The sequence below is a fragment of the Lemur catta genome, chromosome 2 (genome assembly GCF_020740605.2).
Source record: "Lemur catta isolate mLemCat1 chromosome 2, mLemCat1.pri, whole genome shotgun sequence".
NCBI classification, from domain to species: domain Eukaryota; kingdom Metazoa; phylum Chordata; class Mammalia; order Primates; family Lemuridae; genus Lemur; species Lemur catta.
The window spans coordinates 141778972-141799671 of NC_059129.1; the positions used below are offsets into that span (position 1 = coordinate 141778972).

Below are 20700 nucleotides of genomic sequence, written 5' to 3' on the forward strand. Positions count from 1 at the left end.
TTTTTCTTTTTGCTTAGGATCACTTTGGCTATTTGGGCTCTTTTCTGGTTCCAAACGAAGCATAGAATTATTCTTTGTAAATCTGTGAAGTATGACATTGGTAATTTGATGGGGATTGAACTGAATTTGTAGATCACTTTGGGTGGTATGGACATTTTAACAATGTTGATTCTACCTATCCATGAGAATGATAGGTTTTTTTCATTTGTATCTTCTACAATTTCTTTCCTCAAAGTTTCATAGTTCTCCTTGTAGAGATCTTTCACCTCTCTGGTTAAGTATATTCCTAGGTGTTTTATTTTCTTTTTAGTTGTTATGAATGGTATTGAGACTTTGACTCTCAACATGACTTATTGGTATATAGAAATGCTACTGATATATGTACATTTATTTTGTATCCTGAGACTTTGCTGAATTTATTTATCAATTCCAGGAGACTCTTGGTGGAATCTTTGGGGTTTTCTAGACAGAAGATCATATCATCAGCCAAGAGTGATAGTTTGACCTCCTCTTTTCCAATTTTGATACCGTTTATTTCTTTCTTTTGCCTCATTGCTCTGGCTAGGACTTCCAGAATTTATGACTAAGATGCCAGTGGCAATCACGGTAATAACAAAAATTAATAAATGAGATTTGATTAAACTAAAAAGCTTCTGCACAACTAAAGAAACAATCAACAGAGCAAACAGACAACCTACAGAATGGGAGAAAATATTCACCAGCTACACATCTGAGAAAGGGCTAATATCCAGAATTTACAAAGAACTCAAGCAAATCAGCAAGAAAAAAATAAACAACCCTATTAAAAAGTGGGCAAAAGACATGAACAGAAGCTTCTCAAAAGGAGAAAGAGAAATGGCCAATAAATATATGAAAATGTGTTCAATGCTATTAATTATCAGGGAAATGCAAATTAAAACCACAATGAGATATCCACTTTACCCCAGTTAGGTGGCTTTTATTAAAAAGTCTAAAAACAGTAGATGCTGGTGTGGACGCAGAGAGAAAGGAATGCTTACACATGATTGGTGGGACTGCAAACTAGTGCAACCTCTATGGAAAACAGTATGGAGATTCCTCAAAGAACTAAAAGTAGACCTACCATTTGATCCAGAAATCTCACTACTGGGTACCTACCCAAAGGAAAAGAAATCTTTCTATCAAAAAGATACCTGCACTCGAATATTTATTGCAGCACAATTCACAATTGCAATGTATAATCAACCCAAGTGCCCATCAATTCATGAGTGGATTAACAAAATGTGGTATATGTATACCATGGAGTACTACTCAGCCATAAAAAGATGAATTAATACCTTTTCAACAATGTGAATGGAACTAGAGATCATTCTCCTAAGTGAAGTATCTCAAGAATGGAAAAACAAACTCCACATGTACTCACTATTAAATTGTAACTAACCCATGAGCACAAAGGGAAGTAAAACTCAGTGGAAAGTAACCAGGGGAGGGGCAAAAACCTACCTAATGGGTACAGTGAACACTATCTGGGTGATGGGAACACCTATGGCTGGGACTCAAGCATTACAAAAGTGACCTATGTAACCCAAAACATTTATACCCCCTTAATATTTTGAAACAAAAAAAATAAAAAAATAAGATAAAATAAAAACCCAATGCTTTTTTAACCTGATTCATTGAGATGTCCAATTCAGATGTGATGTGTGTCAAAAGGAGCTCGCAATTAATAAGAAAGTACTAAAATTTTCAAATCAAAGAAATATGGTAGAATATGTTCAAGATAAAACTTGTGAAGACTTCACTCTGAGGCTGTTGCATTCTGATATGTTTTCTTATTGGGGAGATTAAAAGATGGAGGTGTATGTAAGGTGACAAGACTAATGCACCAACAGTGGACACACCCAAGGGGTTGCATCACATATGTGGAAAGAACCCATCTGGTGGCTCATGACAGAATAAATAGTGTGAACTATTGGGTAGGCCCACCACACGGTTGATATCTTTCCTGCCGTTTGGAAACCTAGGCGACTGTTTATAATAACTGTAGGCATTTCTAAACATAGCTTTTTTAAATTAGGCTAACATTTTATACCTGTAACATTAAATGAATTCACTTACTTTGAATATAACAGAAAGCATAAAAGATTTAAAAAGAAATGTATTTGTTTTCAGCATGTAATTCCTTGTATTGTGTACATTGGGTGTGTATTCTGAATGTTTATTTAATAAAAGATTTAACAGTTTTAGGAAATATAAAGAACATAGAAAACTCTGAGCTGAAGAAATGTGAATGGCAAGTTGTAGGGTGAATGGGATGGACTACAAATCAGAAATCAAAGCCTACAAAGATAAAGAGAGATTGCAGAAGACAGAGAAATGCAATTGAAAATGAAGCCCAACTAAACAAAAGTACTGAATGTGAATAAGAAGCTGAAATTAATATGGAAGACAAATTGTGAGAATAATTGCATTGTGAATATATATACATCAAAAGTATATGCATACAAATATTATATTAATAACTCTGATGGCTTGGTAGAAAGACATACATATTTTTGGGCACAGCCATTGTATTTAAAGATGTAAGGGTTTTATGGGGATATTTGTGTCTGGGGTTATTGGTATTGTCTGGACTGCCTGGTCTCCTCAATTAGCCAATATCTGGCCTCACTCTCACTTGCTAGCAGTGTGCAAATTTAGTTACCCTCATGAGAATTTTCTAGAGGACAAATGGTGATCTCTAATGTCATCCTCATATTCCCTCTTTCAAGCAATAGCACAGTGTTGAAGCCATACTGACTTCTCAGTAAAGGTTGCCCTTCTTTACTTTAGGAAATGTTGCTAATGGGAAAAAAATTAATTTTTATCAAATCAGTAGTAAAACACTTATTTAATATTAGTTACTAAATATATGAGGTTTTAGTATCAGAAAGATATTAAACAGTTACATTTCATCTCTCCTACCTATCTAGGGAAAATAAGTCCAAATTTAATCTAATTTAGGACAATATGAAATTTTAAGTCTTAAAATGAATAGAAAAGTCTATGGAATCTCTTTATATGGAAAAGTACAAAAATAGGCCAGAAGTAAAAGAACTGAGTAAGAAAATGTCATGAAATCCTTTGTAGGTTTACAATTCTATTATTGTTCAAATGGCTGTGGTTTGTAAATCCCGACTTACAGTCCTGCTCTACCAGTCCTGTTGTACAAACAATAAGCCCCAATTACAATCATCTTCAGACACAAAAGGCAACTGTATTTGCATTTCTTGGGAACATAAGCCAGAATCTCACAGGTGGTAAACTCTGGGAGTGATCACTAACCTATTCAGAAGATCAAACTCCCTCAGCTTCTGGCTGGTGCTTTGATCACATGACTTGATATGACTTAATTGCCCAGAATATAATACTGAAGGAAATTCAGTTTGCTTAGTTGAAACAAAGCTTGATCCCAAAGATAGACTATTTTTAGTCCTTGGCAAACTGTTGAACTTTTTTTCCAAAATAGTGACTTAAGATCAGTAGATCATTCAATATTCCTGCTTAGTACAGTTGAAATTCACCAGGAAAAAAAAATATTTATATATTTCAAAGTAAATGACACATAACAAATAAATGCTGTACCTTTAAGCTCAAGTTTGTCTTCAAAGAAGAAATTTCTTCTTTTCTCTTATAATAAATATAAAAATCTACCTTCCTTATATTAAAAATTCATTTATACTCACATACACATAAAGACAACACACAAATATATTATGAGGAAGGTTTATCTGAAGTTCACCTAGATGTGCCTTTCAATCCAGCCTCCTAGCCAGTGAACACACAGGCATCTAGACAGTTGCAAACCACGTTTGTTAATTTACACAGTACTGTACTTCAGTTTTTCTGCAAATTTTAAATCAACCGAAAATGAACTGAAGCATATAATACTAAAATTTTTTCTAGCCAATACAAAGTCCATGAGAAAACAAAAAAATCACATTTAATATCGTTACATTCTCACAATAATGTATTTACATAGTTTCAATAGCAAAAATGCTCTTTTTATCTGTTGACTTTTGGGAATAATGACCACACATTCCTGTATATTTGCTTAGCATAGTATTGCATTATTCCCCTAGTGTCTCTTTTACACATGGGTTATAAAAGAGCAATGAAATATCTCTCTTAGTGTTTAAAATTCACTGAAAATGTGCAATAACATGAAACCAATGACACAGGTTGAGCATCACAAGTCCAAAAATTTGAAATCTGAAATGCTATAAATCCATAGCTTTTTGAGCACTGATATCATGCTCAAAGGAAATGCTCGTTAGATGTTGGATTTTTGGATTTGGGATACTCAACTGTTAAACATATTTCAAAATCCAAAAAATTCTGAAATCTAGAACACTTCTGGTCCCAAGCATTTCTGGTAGTGTACATACTCACAGGAAATAAAGTATACTATGTAAGAAAGGAGGATGAGTCCAGTATGAGTCCTTTGACATCCACTGTAGTGCTACTTCAAAGCAAAATCTTATCAATCACTGAGAAACCATTACTGACCTGTGTTGGCACATTAAAAGGCCCTGGTTTAGGTTCCAATTACAGTTTCATCATTTTCTATCTTTACGATCTGGGCAAATTTAACCTGTGTTCTGATTCATCACCCATAAAAGGTGGCAACCAGCATCTACATCTAGGGTCAACCAATGCTTATAAAATGCCTGGCACACCCTAGCCAGTCAATGAATGTCATCTTTTTTTTCTTTCTCCTCCCTCTCTATTAATCCTTCAGGTTAGATAGAATTTGGACAGAGAAAAAATAAGTTCAACTTTTCTTTACAAAATGGTTGGCAAAAGGGTGGCTCTTGGTTTCTTTAAGACGCATTATAGGGTCATGGAACATTTCAAAATTTACTATATTGTGAAAATACTATAGATTGATATTGCAGGTACTCAATCATTATGCCAAAGTAGTAAAATTAATATTGATATTAGAGCAGCTGCAACATCAGTTGTAAAACAGGAAACCTAACTGCCACAACTGAAGAGGAGACTGAGACCAGAAAATGGAAATTGGAAATGAGCACCTTTCCCCAGGGGCTTTCCCACTCCAGTGCAGCCCAGGAAGAATGTTGTGGGAGCCCACATCATTTCATACGAGGGATGCTTCCTACTGCAGGCCTGTGTACTAAGCTGACATTTTGCTACCTATAATATCTTCATCCCAAAACACAATGATTCTATATGTTCATTCAAAACCAGTAAACATTTCTGTTAATGTATTCAGATTTGTATTGTGTGGAACCACTTGCTTAGGATTATTAAAGGCAGAATTCAAAGTCTTGTGATACCCAAGCCCCTTCCTGAGCAGAGCACCTAGCTACTCAGGCCTGGTCTACTGACTGGCAAAGACTGAGAAGTAATAAATGCATATTGATTTAAGTGGGTGGTAATTCGTTAAGCTGCAGCAAGAGAAAAGGAATGCAATGACTAATTTCCTTAAAAACTTAACTGAAAGTTCTTGGCATAGGTGAGTTCTTAGTGTTGAAGTTTAAAAACAGTTGCTTCTTTCACTTGATGTTTCACAAATTGCATCAAACTGAATATATCTCCCAAGCAAATAATACTGAGTGGGACCTGAGCTAAGAAGGTCTTTACAATAAACTACTGAATATTTTCATAGTTTTGCCAAGTTTCATGTGTCCCTTTCCCATGTACTGATATCACAAAGATGAACCCAACAGAAATAAATATGAATAATCTGAACATTGATTTTGACAATAATATTTTCCTTTTAATTAAACCCAAGCTTGCAAACAAACTTTTCTTGGAAAAAATATTTTCTTTTTACAATGCAAGGCAATTTTAGGAAATACAGATAAGCAAAAAAAGAAAAAAAAGCACAAATCATGCATAAATACACCCTCCAGTGTCGGCTACTGCTTTCCTGTTAGTGTGTTCCCTCCAGCTCTCTTTTCCCTTACACAGAAGTAGTTTCAAAAGTGGGATCACAAGAACCTATTGTGTATCCTTCTTTAATTCTTCCTTTTACTAAAAAATTTAGCTCAATAAACATTTCTCACCACATGCTACATTAATGTAATATAACACCTCCTTCCCTGCAGTCATGGGAATAAAACAAGTGTGTTTGTTTATTCATTCCTTCACTCATTCACTCATACATTCATGCGTCCCTTCACTATGCGCTGAGGTCTAAGTCTGCACGAGTAAGACAAAATCCTTCCTAGCAAAGAACTCACAGTCTAATTCCAAGACTGATGTTCACATGAATTAGCTTTCGAATAACACAGACTTCTGCTGAAATCTTGCCTCGCTTGCTTGTAGCTGTCTATAATCTTGGCAAATTATTTAACCCCTCTGCACTCCTTTATTTATCTGTAAACTGTAGACTACAATATCTGCAGTACTGTGCCCTTAGCAGAATACCCAGGCTAAGGATTACCTGTTAGTAAATATTAATAGAACCCAGGATCCAGAAGATATGGCTGCCTAAAGAATGTCATGTGAGATATACAACTTTCTGGGGGTACAAACTAGAGACGTTTTATATTTCAAATGACCCTGGCTATATGAGAAACTCAGAGACCTCATCTATTCTGGGTCAGAGGGGTAGGTCTAATTGTGAAGCAACGTCCTGGGGAACTATGCTTGTTGCCCCAAATCTTTCTCTGCCTTGTCTGAGGCTTCCAATTGCCTGTATCTTTGACATTGTTTCGTAAAGCTCAGTACTGAGTAGGATCTCTAGTTTGCGTCAGAGTTGACAGTCTGAGCAGCTGTAGCTCACGGAGTGCTGCTCTGGGAGGAAAGAGCACAGAGGAAGAGTTGGAGGGCATCAGTTGGCAGAAGGAACAGACCAGGAGCCGAAAGAGCGAGTGGTGTATTCAGGGAATGGGACTACATACGGCAATTGTGCAAGCGCGTGCAGGAAATGGGAGGGGAAGGCCAAAGTTCAAGTGCATAGGAAGTGGGGAGCCGATCATGAGGGCAGATGCCCCTGGCAGAGAGTTTGGACTTCACCAGGAAGGCAAGGGGAGTCCACAGAATGACTTTAATCAGGTGCTTGACCAGAACCCTTAATGGCCCTTAAGAGGGAATTAGGATGGAGTGATTAGGGCAGAGGAACTCAGGGGAAGGCTGAGATCTGGGTGAGGAACAAACAATACGGGAACAAATGAAGAGTAGAGGCTGGGGATAGGGGGACTGGGAAGATTTGAAAGACGTCTAGGAATATATAAGACTTTAAAGAAGCTTTAATAAGAGAAATAAAATATGGATAGAAATAAGTATAAAAAGAATTATAAGAATTTTAGATCACATTTTAAGCTTTATATTATGATAGTAAATGGTGCATCCGCTTGAAATATATTAACTCATTAAAACCTTACACTATCCCTTTGAGGTAAGCTCTGTTACTATCACTATTTTAAAAATGTACAAAATGAGGCCCCAGCAAGATTACACAGCTACAAAGTGGCAGGGCCTTGGGCTGTAAACCAAAAAAGCCCAGAACCCAAACTCTTAACCATTACAGTATCAGACTACTCAATAAACATGGTGGAAAACCACAGAAGCCACAAGAGAGATGGCACCAAAGCGGCACGCACTGTAAATAAAGGAGATGCATTACTATTTTTAGTGCCTTTCATTTACAACATTTTAAAAATTTCTATGAGTTATAAAAATTAAATAGGTATACTAGCTACCTATTCATATAATTTCATCAATCAGGAAGAGAGTCTGTATGAGTTGTTTAAACCCTCTCACCATCAAGATTCCCTTTCACTACTTTTCCAAACTACTATGTTTTAAAGATGTTTGCCAAATAAATAGTACTTAAATAATTTTCTGGGTTTTGTCCTTTATTGCTTTCTTTTCTTTACTTCTGTCTTTTTTTAATGTAAAGACACATGTAGCTATTAAGGAGAACTTCAGAGCAGCCTGAGTTAACTGGTGTTATCAAACGGAGCAGATATAATTTCTGCCCAAAGCAACTTGACATTTCAATTAAATTGTGCAGCCTTCTCAAAGGAAAAGCTACATTTTCCTTTGAGTGCTTTTGAAATATTAAAAATAGCACCTGGATACCTATGATTAACCTTATGGATCCTAGAATTGAAGCTATTCACATGCACTTTGCTCCTCTGAATGGAAAATGCTGTTGCTGACGGTGGACCCGTTGTGCATCACCTAGGTCCCTCCAAGTCCAGCCCTTCTAATTCCTGAGGCCACAGCCCCATTCACAGAGCTCATTACTGCACCATGCCTTGCTTCAGTGTCACTGGGACTGCAAGGCTTTTAGCCTTTTGGCTTCCTGCCTCAGTTTACCCTGGGCAATCTCTGATCACCTGGTCCAGACAGACATGCCTCTGGGCCGGCACTAGTTCCATGTAGGTGGCATGCCTCAGTCCCAGGTCCTTGAGCGATAATTCTGAATGGGCTGTTTGCAATATTGACGAACACATTTAGAAACTGGAAGTAGTAGTTGAATCAAGTTCAGGTTTTACAACTGTAACAAACGGCCGGCACGCAGGACAGTGTGGGGAGCAGTCAGTGGGCCTGAGCTTCACAGCCGGCCCAGTGCAGAGACTCCCGTCAAGACCTGTGACCTGTCGATCATTAAAGAATTTATCAGGGCAATAACTTTCGGCGAAATAGTAAAGAGGAAAGTCTATCAAAAAAGAGATGGTAGGCCTGTGTGATCCAAAAAAAAGAAAGGATAGATTCCGTTTTGCCAGGGAACAGGATAGCTTTCCAAATATGCACAGAATTATCTCACCATCTCAGCTGAATTGATGGTCTGAAGGCTTTAAAATACTCCTAAACCTAGTTTAGGAATAATTAGGTAAATTTATAAACAATGGATGATTACCTGTAAGCCCAGAATTAACCCAAACACATTTACTAGCATGTCCCTAGCCATAACTTTTCATTCTTAATTTATCCTCATTCTACTGGGTTCACGCTGACTCCAAACTTTTGACATTATCCTCGAGGTCATTCAGGCGACTCTGTCTATCTACTCTAAAAAGCTTAAAGGCATGTGTCAACTAATCAGACAATTTCTCCAGCAGCTTGTATTCATGCAGGGGTAATTCGATGGATTTATTCAGTGGTCATGACATCTCATTGTTTCTCGAAGAACCCGATTCAAAGCCCTCAGAAACGACGTCTGGGAATAGAAACTCTAACAGTAACAAGGCACTGAAGGTGAGTATCTCAGAGACAGGGTAAGAAAACTAAAGGGAGTTGACACAGAGGCTGAAGGTGGCTGCCTCACAGAGGACTCATAAGAATCCGAGGATCACAGTACAATGTGGCAAAACCTGCCTGGAGACAGCGCCTGTGTGCCCGACAGCCTCACGCCAGGGAGACGTCTGTTCTCCCACAGCGGCCCCCAGGCACCCATCATCTCTGCGGCAGCGTGGTCCCCACAGACCTGGGAGAAACTCGTGTTCCAACACAGCCGCCAGGGGCGAGGCCCCGGAGCAGACAGCACGGCGGGGGTCCACGCTGGTCTGGGCGCTCCTGCTGCTGAGCGCGTGGACAGATGCACCTCATCCCAAACACTCACACCATCCCAAATAACAAGAACTATCCTCAAAGCGTTTCCTATGTTCCGTATTCTCCTGTGTACCGAAAACCTTCGTGATGCTTCTGAAACAGTATTTTAGCCACTTTCATGCGTGCTCCTGACCCCCCTCCAGGGCCGTCACACGCCCAGGGTGGAAACTGGGAGCCGGCGCCTGCCGTGGGACCCTCTCCCAGACGCAAGGGAATGTCAAGCGCAGAGGGTCCACGGTTAACATCTTGCTCGTCCTTTTTGCTTTTCTGAGGAGAAAGCTGAAACTCCAAGAGATGAAGAAAGCTGGTCTTCACGGAGTCCCTGGAACCAGGCCAGGCACCTTGACAAGTGAGCTCACTGAATTCTCACGACCGCCCGGGGTACCGTCCATGGCATGTTTCACAGACGAGGAGACAAAGTCTGGGCCCGCACAGCTAATGAACACGGACGGAGGGCGCGCAGTCCTCACTTCTGACAGCCAGCCCGCCCTTCCGAAAGATCACAGAGCGTGTGAGAGAAGGCTCGGGGTTTGAGATCAGCCCTGCTTCTGCAGCTTTCTTGCTTTCTGTTATAGAATATTTAGAACAAGATTCTCTAAGGTACATTTGGAGCATGTAATGCTTTAATAAGCGCTAGTCCCTCGTTGCCTCCATAATAAACCTATTTTTAATAAGTTTCAACTTATTGGCTTAAATGGGTTTTTCCCCCACAGACTAGATTTGGTATAAATATTTTAGAGAGTGGAAAATATTGTGCCCACCCCCCTGCTGGGGTCTCCCAACCCCTCGTTATGCTACTGTATTGGTTCCCATCTCATCTTGTAACCATAACCACTGTCTAACCCAGCACGTAATTCACGCCCTTCCCCTCACCCCCACTCGCACCATCATGAGCCCCTCACAGGCCGAGAGTTTGGTCCACTTGCTCACAGAGGTGCTTCACCCTAGAACACTGCAGGGCATACCGTGAGCACGGATGAAGGTGTAACTCGGGTAAATTACAACACAGGGAAATTTGAGGAGAGGTGCATGTATATGTTAATAAGTATAAACAATCATATAGTTCTGAGTAGCATACATTCTGGGCAACCAAATAAATCATCGAGAAGTCTGGTAAATCCTGTTGCAGATTTGCTTCATAGTAAATGATTATATACTTACATGCATGTACTTTTTGTTGCTGCACCTTTGCAATAAACAAGTGATTACCAAACTGTGTTCCACAGAGCCCTGGGGTTTTGCTCTTGACCTCAGAGGCCTCTGAGCAGATAACGTGGGGGCCTGCGAAGCCCACTCTCATCTGGCACATGGTTCATCCAGTTTAGTGTACGTAGTTTTTGCTCCAGGGTTCACATTAAAGTATAGGGTTGTTTTATTTTCTTTTTAATTTGTATGTATGTACGTTTGTTTTTTGAAAACCACTCTAAATATTCATTCTATAACTAGCCTAATTTCATTTTGTTAATTATGTATAACATTTTTTTACAAGCTGGGTGCATTCCTCCTCAAATTGGGACACTCACAAAATGTATTTTGTATCTGAAACTGTCACATCTCCATGCCAAAGGTTTCAAATAGCCATACCTAGAGCACACGTGTGAACAGGGGGGTTCAAAATGCTCACCTTGGATTGACCCACACTGTGAGTCACCACAAAACTTCCAAAAACACTACAAGGGAGAGGCAAAATCACTTATACCACAGAGAAGCAAAAGGCTCCATTTCTATAATAAAAACTACTACTTATTAGCTGGGCATGGTGGCAGGCACCTGTAGTGCCAGTTACTCAGGAAGCTGAGGCAGAACGATCACTTGAGCCCAGGAGTTTGAGTGCAGCATGGATAACAGGGGAAGACCCCTTCTCTAAAAAAACCAAAAAAGCCCCCCAAACTACCACTTATTGACTATCTACTAAAGAAAATCTGTCATATTTGCAGAACTTGTTACTAATTCTCATTATACTCTAGAGAATATATTAATGAATTAGCAATAGCATCAACATTCCTAATAATCAGAGATGATGACCAGAAAGTTGATTAACATGGCCAAGGCCACAGAGCTGGAAATCCCCCAAGCAGCATTTAAGCCTGGCCTCTCCTCACCACACGTACTCTCCAGCTGCCAGAATGATGTGCGGGCAGGCATGGTCCACAAAGCCTGCTCAAAAGTGACTAAATGAAATTCAAGTGCGAGAAGGAACCTTCCACCAGAGCGCCTAGCTTAGGATTTAACAGCAGCCAAGCCAATGGCATTTGAAGTCATTCATTTAATTATAGTAATAGATAACAACAGCTGCTCACATTATCTACCAAGTGCTTAGCATTGCCAGACACTACTCTAAGCACTTAATTGTCTCAAATGGCTCTAGAAGGTCAACATTAGTATTATGTCCACTGGTAGATGAGGACATGGAGGTACGAAAGGTTAAGGAAGGTGCCTAATTTCACACGTCTATAAGTAGTGGAGCAGGATTTGAATGTAGGCAGTCTGACTCCAGAGCTCATATTTTTTAATATCAAGCTCTGATTTTAATACATATAGGACCATGAACTGATATTATGTATGATAAATAACTTATATAAGATTTGCTTCTTCCCTCAAAGGAATTGATGATCTAATCAGGGAGACACAGAACAATAAAATGGGGTATTACTATGTACATGTTTCCAGAGGAGACCCTCAGTGTGGACAGGCAAAGTCAGGCAGGTTTCACTGAGAGCTGGGACTTCCCGGAGCCCTGGGAGGATAAGCAGTTCTGAGCAAGGCTGAAAGCATTTCCTAGCATGGGAACCAGGAGTGGAGTCATGGAAAGGGCACCTATTTAGAGGATGCTGCCCTGACTGGGGGACAGGGACAGATGCAAGAAGAAAGGCTAGATATACACCATGCAGCCTGATGGCACGGGGCGAGAGTGACCTGGGTCTGAGGATGCATGTCCTCTCTCGCAGTTGGAACATGAATGCCTTTGGGACAGTTTGTGCAGCCTCCAGTTGACCCCTAAGGACACTTGAGTTTGCAGATCCATAATGTGGCACCTTGTGGATGAAGCAGGCCGACTTCGAGGACATAAGTTGTAGGTAATAGTGACCCGCAAGAACCCACAAGGTTCCTAAGTGTGCAAGGCGGTGGGGCAAGGACCACGGGAGGAGCCGGGAAGGCTGCCCCGCCATGGGGGCTCCAGTTGCCCTTCCAGGGGTGGGTGGGGTTTGCTTGTTCAGTCAGACTTCTGCTTGGCTGAAAAAAAAAAGTTCGGTATAGGTTATGGGATGCATTATTTTAATAAGTTTGCTTCCGTTAGAATTTTTATTTTCACAGGAGACAGAAGTGGCTGTGGCTTATAAAAAGGAGAAGAGATGCTTTCCAAGATAAGCACAGTAAGTAGCACCAGGGTGAAAATAATTTCATGATTTAAAAAAATGTTGGTTTTCTGAATAATGAAATAAAATGAGAGCAAGATGTCAATTTGTGATTGAGGAAATCACTGTATTTCTGTCTCAGCCCCCAACCGGCACAACACAGGGACTGACCACCTGCTTTGGAAGGGCACAAAGCCTGTGAGGAGAAGGTGGAGTGAAGTGTCTGTTATCTGGGCCCAAAGGAAATAGAAAAAAGTCTAAAAATCAACCATTATCAGTTTTTCTTACTGCACCAGTTAAGAAAACAAACAAGTAATGGCTCATATTATTTTGCAAGGGTCTCTGTCTATTATTATTTTGACATACTATTTTTTTTTTTTTTTTGAGACAGAGTGTCACTCTGTTGCCCGGGCTAGAGTGAGTGCCGTGGCGTCAGCCTAGCTCACAGCAACCTCAGACTCCTGGGCTTAAGCGATCCTCCTGCCTCAGCTTCCCGAGTAGCTGGGACTACAGGCATGCGCCACCATGCCCGGCTAATTTTTTCTATACATATTTTAGTTGGCCAGATAATTTCTTTCTATTTTTAATAGAGACGGGGGTCTCACTCTTGCTCAGGCTGGTCTCGAACTCCTGAGCTCAAACGATCCACCCACCCACCTCAGCCTCCCAGAGTGCTAGGATTACAGGCGTGAGCCACTGCGCCTGGCCTGACATACTATTTTTATGTGGTTTTAGATATAAATCCTATAATCTTCATTCTCAGAAAACCTAATGAGATGAAATACTTGAAAATTTAAGCCCATTTGAAATGCTTAGCTTTTATGGAAAAATAAACAAACAATGACTTTGGCATGCAGAAAAATTTGGTATTACTTCATTAATATTAAAAATAACTTAATTTTTTTGATTTTATAATATAAACAATATTTAACCAAATTGATGCCCATTTGGTGCCAGTGTGCTCTGGATAAAGAATAACACCCAAAGCATCTTCTCCTGAAAGTCGTGAAAATTGTTCATTCAAAGTTTTATGTTCTGATAAATTGACTAGTTAGCCTCGGTTTTAGATAAAGTAGTAGACTTACTTCCTCAACAACGTAATGAATTACCCTTCTTTTCCATAAATCATACCAGTAAAATTACAGAAAACAGAATGTGTGTATGATACATGGGCATAGAAATATGCTACAAATAAGGAAAGAGCCCAAGAGTAGGACTGATAATAAAAAAAGATGGGGGGAAAATGGGCATTGTTGTGAGCACCTAGGTTTAGGTCCAGGAGATCTAGGCCTGGGCAAATCTGGAGTGCAGTAAGCCGGGATGCAGCAAAGGAATGAACACCCTGTTTAAACGCCATCCCGTGGGAAAGGAGGATCTGCAGTACGATGGGCTTTCCAGGTAAGAGGGGAGATGCTGGAAGGGCAGATGGCACGAAGAGGGCTCCAGGTGGGATCGAGGCTGAGCAAATGTCTCATGTCTCTACACAGCCTGACTCAAAGAACAAGTGATCATTATTTTCTAGTCAATTAGACACAATGCGTGATTGTTGCAGCCTGGTGTGTATTCAATTAGGATTGTAATATGACGAGGCTGAGAGTAGAGCTTTTGCAGACTTTCCTGTGTCTGTGTCTAAGAGCCTTCTCCGGGGATCCATGGGGACACCTCCCTGTGGGGGCCTGGGGCCAGGCGGGGAGAGGGGGCCTCATCCTGCCAAAGGACAAGGCATTGTGGGGCTGAAATGTGAAGAGAAGATACATTCATTAGGAACTTCCTACGATCCAGCATGTCTCTGATGAAATCATGGACTGCTAGGCCACGTAATTTCCTAAAGTGGAACTGAGATTCAAACACAAGTCTATCTGTCACCTAAATCCAGGACCTGTGCGTTGTGCCACACTGCCTTCCGTGTGTGTCAGGATGAAGAGGTTTTGTAGGGGTTCTCCCAGAGGGAACTGCTAACTGACCATCTAAGAGTTCCAAGAGGCCCAGCTATGAGGGCCTTGGCTAAGAAGGCGAGTCCTTACTCTACAAGGAGGAGCTGATCGGCTGGGTCTAAGTCCAGAAGCCCCCAGCTGTTCTCCCCAAGCCCCAAACACACACATAGGAAAAAAGACAAGGAGAAAGAAGACAGGGATGTGACTAAGTGACGACTCTCACAAAGGTATTATCCATAAATACAATGGTACTTCTAAACCTCCAATTTTCTGTTGAAGTATCAGCTCATTATATTATTGTAGAAATGTTTTCCATTAATTTTCAAGCATTCAACAGACATTTACTGAGAGCTTTATATATATAAAGCACCGTCAGAACACACACATTTGTTGATGCAGTGGTATTTATTGAGCACGTACTATGTGCTGGACTCTGAAGATTCAAAATTTAAAAAACAAGACCCTATCCTATAACTGCCAGTTGCTTCGAATAGAGTTTTTAAAAATCATAGCAAGTGGAAATTGTCCTCAATTCCTCATTCCTCTCTTTTGAGATTTGTATAACAGGAATGATAAAAGTCATAACCACTTTAGATGTCTACCTTCTTGCCTAAAGAGAAACTAAAGAGAAATCATCCTGAATTCACATGAAGGAAATGTAATTGAAGGGATATGTTTCTTTTTTTCTCATCAGGATACTGGTTACAGAAAAGAAGTTGCAGAGAGAGAAAGAGGATGACATGAAGGCAACGTATTCACTCCAGAGTTGACTCACGAACTGTCGCAGGATATGAAGCTGCATGAAATTCTGTAGTGCAGCCAAATATTAATTGAAACAATTAACTGTAGAAAACACGTGGCCACGACAGTATTAACAGTGCATAATCCTTTCTAGTTAAGAGGTCCTTACCGGATTACTGCAGAAAAGCTCTGGAGTTCTAATTACCTGTGGAAGTCCCACAAGGTTACTGCAAAGCATGGTAATTAGACGGTTGTAATATAAGGTGTTAGCAGGGGATTGAGGATTTGCTCTAAGTACCATGGTGTTTTCATGGCTATTTACTGAGCAGAGTAGCAGAATTTAATGGAATTGGGTAGAATTCTCTGCTGACTATTGTGAGCATATAGTTAACAAATGTATCTTAATGTGAGCTCCACGGTTTTCGTGGAAGCATTGAACACTATGATCCTTAACTCACATAAGGAAAGAATATAACCTGAATGAGGTGGATTATGTGGATTTATTTTGGGGATTTATTGTTCTTGTCTTTATGAGGCATTTCATTCAGGTGTATTACACAGTTCTGAGACCTTGGCATCACCCAGCATTAGAGAGGAAATGGCCCAGTGCCACCCCCAACTCCAGCTCAGACTTCTGTGTGCTGGTTCTTTTACGACAGAATTGGGACATCACTGAATGTTTTTCTGAGCTTTGAGGAAGCTTCTACAACCCACGCATGCATGGAGAGAGAAATTTCATACATTTTAGTGATGGGCACAATACACTTATTCAAAAATGTTGATAAATATAAAAGATATATCCGCCGAGTGAAGGAGATGTCTTTCTTTTCTTTTTTCTTTTTGCCAATCCTGAATCACTCTCTTACGTTTCTTTGTGTATTGCAAATGTGTACACAAAAATGAAATTCTGACAATAAACTTTCCTATGCTCCCAGAGTAGAGCACATAAAAGTAATCTAAAGAAAATATTGGCATAACATTCCCATCTCTGCTGTGATTTTTGCTCAGAAAAGCAGCTGCTGCCTAAAGGGTTTGCTTTGCCGCCCACCGACAGGGGCCAATGGCGTTGATCCTGGAAGTGGCGGCTACAGCGGAAGTAACCCTGGTTCACGGGTTCACCCAACTTGGCCCAGGCAAGGGGAACTGGCTGGGCCACAGAGAGTCATTTTCTCTGCAGGATCCGCTATTGAGGCAAATGTGAGAAGCGGCTGTTGGGAGGACATGGGGCTGAGTATGGAGAGCCAGGTGCCACTGCTTCCCTGGGACCCTCCCCGTGTCAGCGCTTCCCTTACACTGCGGCTGGGGGAGCTGAGTCTCCTCTCAACATTTCAGCAGACCAAGAGGGGCCCGTTGCTCCGCTGAAGTACTTTTTAGTCAAAAGCTTGGAGTAAACATTCTCCGGGGCCTCTCCTGCCTGCCTGTGATGTATATCCTACAATGCAGCGCTCCCCAACATGTTTGGCACCAAGGATTGGTTTCACGGAAGACAAATTTCCCACGGACCCGGGGTGGGGTGTGGGGGGCAGGCAGAGCTCAGGCGGTGATGCGTGGCCGGGTTCCTCACAGACCATGGGCCGGTACCAGGCCGCAGCCGAGGGTTGGGGACCACAGCTACAATGCACGAAAAGGTTCCAACCAGAACAAAGGAAACAAATAGACCCCAGGAGGCAGCCTGGAGACACCGTCAGGGGCTGAGAGAGCTGAAGGGTTTGGCAGAACCGAGGGGAGGGTTTCCTTGCACTCGCTGAGCAAATGGCTCTTTGCAGTAGGTGTTCGGGACCAGGGAGCTGGCAGGTGGTTGAGCTCAAGGATGCGTTGGTGACCCCGTAAGGGTCTACCCTGCTGATGGTGACATCTACCATGACCAGTAAGGGTCTACCCTGCTGATGGTGACATCTACCATGACCTCACCCTGCCTCCAGGGGCTCAGCTTGTTTCTCTGCCAAGACTATAAAATCTGGGAAAGTGGAATTCATGCCACATCTGTCTTTGTAAACCACAGAGCAACAAGAAAAGTACTGTGTATGTATGTATGCATGTACACATGTATGTACATATGCATGCATGTATACATGTATGTACACATGTATATAATATATACCTTATATATATAAATATATAATTATACATCATTTGTGTCTGTTCAGGTATACAGCATTTTAGTGTCTTTATGGAGGAAGGAAAGTAATTATTTGCAGAATGGATTTCTAAGTAGAAGAGGTAATTCCTGGTGCAATATATTTTAATGCATTAAAATTTTCATAAAATCTTCAACTCTAACAGTTTAAGTTTGATCAAGGGTCCTGGCTTTGAGGACTCTCCTTCATCTGTACCCCTTTCTCACCAAGAGGGGAAAAAGGAAAAATCCCTGTCTTGTAGCCCTCTGGCATGGTCCAAATCCCTCTGAGAGGCAGCAGCATCAGTGGAAAGAAGGGGAGAGGCTCTGAAATCCACAGGCTTCGGGTGATACCCAGGTGGCCTCCCCTGTGAGCAGCTGTTCCCTATCCACTGTGCATTCACCCTTTCTTCATCTTTCACTTACAAGAAGTGAAAATCAGGATTCTTTAAAAAACAAGAAAAAACAAACTCAACAGATTTTCTTTTTTAAAACCCCATCATTTCCACGTTTGTTTGAAATGCCAATTTTACATTCTTCTGTGTTTGCATTGCCATTGTAATGATGGCTAATTCCTTTCTATAAATATAGGAATGGCCCAGTTGAAGTAATAAAATTTGACTGGCATATCTTAAATTAATAGGGTATTAATAAAAATAGCACACGCAGAGATTATATAATTTTATTTTTTAGTACAAAATTGTTTTGTCTCCTAACTTGGAGGGCCCATAAGCCCGTTCTTTTTCCTTATTACACAGACATGTTGAGAGTTTTTATATCTTGGCAAAATATGGGCTGTAATTTAATTGACTTAGCAACACTACCAAGTAACACATTTATTCCTGAGGGAAATTTCTTTTCATGCTTTCTATTGGAACTTCTAATTGACTTCTATTTCTGAATAATTGTTGAAACTAATAATTTGGAAGGGCTGGAGATTTCAAATAGCTATAAATGAGGCATCATGGTATTTTTTTCTCTCTGCCAAATCCGTGAGTTAATATTGAGTCAATAGTGAGTTAAAAGTCAGTATTGAAAATTTGTCCTTTGAATGGATGTAATAGATGAATCAATAATTCTGGTATGGCCATCATAATGCAAGAAGATTAGGCTCTAGGTACACCAAATATATAATTATGTTACAGTTAGTCATTCAGAAGGAATGCAACTGTGTTTCACTAGTCAGAGAAACAGCAGTATGGAAAAGAATGAAAACATGTAAGAAAGTCAGATGGACTTTTCCTGGAAATTGCTGGTCTTTGGTTAGACACATTTGATTTAACATTAACTGTGGTTCTTTCTATATATCATATACATTATTTATCACTTCATTGGTGATGCACCATCAATATCACGAATAATAGATATTGGTGAAATGTGTAAAAAAAGTTCAACAGAACCAATTTACAAACAATGAAAATAGATGTAGTTTTAGAATAAATGTCATTTATACAGGTCTATTTTCTTGCCCAAATTTCATAATTCTCCTATCTTGGTCAACATCTGCAAGGACAAGATGCATAAATCTCTCCTTAGGTAAAGCTTCTTCTCTGTTTGGTTTCCTCCAAGTGGAAAGCCAGGAATGATGCTTCCTCCACATTTCCTATCAATCATAATTCTATTAGCCAGCTGAATAGCTTGGTACACTCAGTGCCTATCAAATATTAAAGCCTTCCCATTCTTGAAATTCAAATAATAGCTTGGTTTGTTATCTAGCACTAAATCTGTACTACATTACAAATTTATGATTACCTGTAAATTTCATGCTGATATTTAAGGTGTAAAATATGTTGATGCCTTTAAAAATGTGAGAGAACATAAAATTACACAATCATAAAATAAGTTAAGATTATGGCAGCATAAATACTAAAGTCCAAATTCTATCAGATATGTATTTGTATTAAATAATCCAACTGATACTTTTTGTGCTCCTGTCGTGTGGCTGAGGACACTGTGATAAGCACTGAGAACTCAACTGTGAGCAAGATGACACCGTCCCTGCCTTCTGGGAGATGACACCAGATAGACTCCCAAATGAGTGGGTATTACACACTATCACAAGATCTGTAAACGGAACAAACAGGAAGCTACGACCAGGCACCTGGCTTATGTGTACATGACATGGGACTTTGTGAAGCTGAGACTTGAGGTTGAGAGGGAGCCGTGCACACAGCCCGGAAAGAGAGGGGGCAGGGGGCAGGCAGGGGAAGAGGATGTGCAAAGGCCCTGCCCTGGAAGCCTGCTCAGTGTCTGGAGAACTAGAAAGAGGGCCAGTGCAACTGAAGCAGGGCAGGCACGGGAGAGAGAGGTATGAAAGAAATTCAGGTCTTTGTAGAGCATTAGAAATAATTTGTTTTTTTTTTTTTTCCCTAAGGAAACCATTTTGGGAACAGGGAAAAGATTGAATTTATACTTTAAAAACCCTACTCTAGCTTGTGTGTGGAAAACGGATTGTAGTACATCCAAGAGAGGAAGAGGAGAGACCATTAAGTAGACTTTTGCGGCAGTTGAGGATGAGGATGGTGGAGGCTCGGGGTGGGCTGGTGGCCCAGAGACAGAGGGAGCGAAAATAGATGGTTTGGAGTTGGGGGTGGTCTCCAGGTCCACCAGAAGGGAAGAGGCCAAGAAAGGTGCTCATCTTAACCTTTCTAGGCCTCAGTTTCCTCATTCACAAAATATCTAGGTGGGCAAAATAATCTCCGAGATTGGTACCACATCTAGAATTCCAGAAATCTATGTGAAACACACTGATTTCACATACAATTTCATTCATTTAAAAAAATCTCTCATTTCAGAAGACATCAAAATTCCTTCGAACTTTACAATCAGGATGGCAAGCATTTTCAAGTATGAGTTGAGGGCATGTCTGCATTTTTCCATCAGTGACTGATGTCTAGATTCCAAAACATACTCTTTGGCGTGCAGGACTATGAGAACACTTCCTAGGCCAGCCCTGGAGTGTGTTTGGTTGGAAAGGTTGGCCATTTACTATAAGGGTGCTTTT

At 40.5% G+C, this 20700-nt stretch overlaps 1 protein-coding gene and 1 long non-coding RNA gene across 2 annotated transcripts in view; one reads left to right on the plus strand and one right to left on the minus strand.

The window, feature by feature from the left end:
- Positions 1 to 20700, minus strand: part of PRKN (parkin RBR E3 ubiquitin protein ligase) — a 1113312-nt gene that overhangs the window by 327845 nt on the left and 764767 nt on the right. The window lies entirely within an intron of this gene.
- LOC123633443 lies at positions 12529 to 15624 on the plus strand. Its single transcript, XR_006733593.1, has 3 exons — positions 12529 to 12626; positions 12865 to 12923; positions 15534 to 15624. It is a non-coding gene; the product is annotated as an uncharacterized LOC123633443 (long non-coding RNA).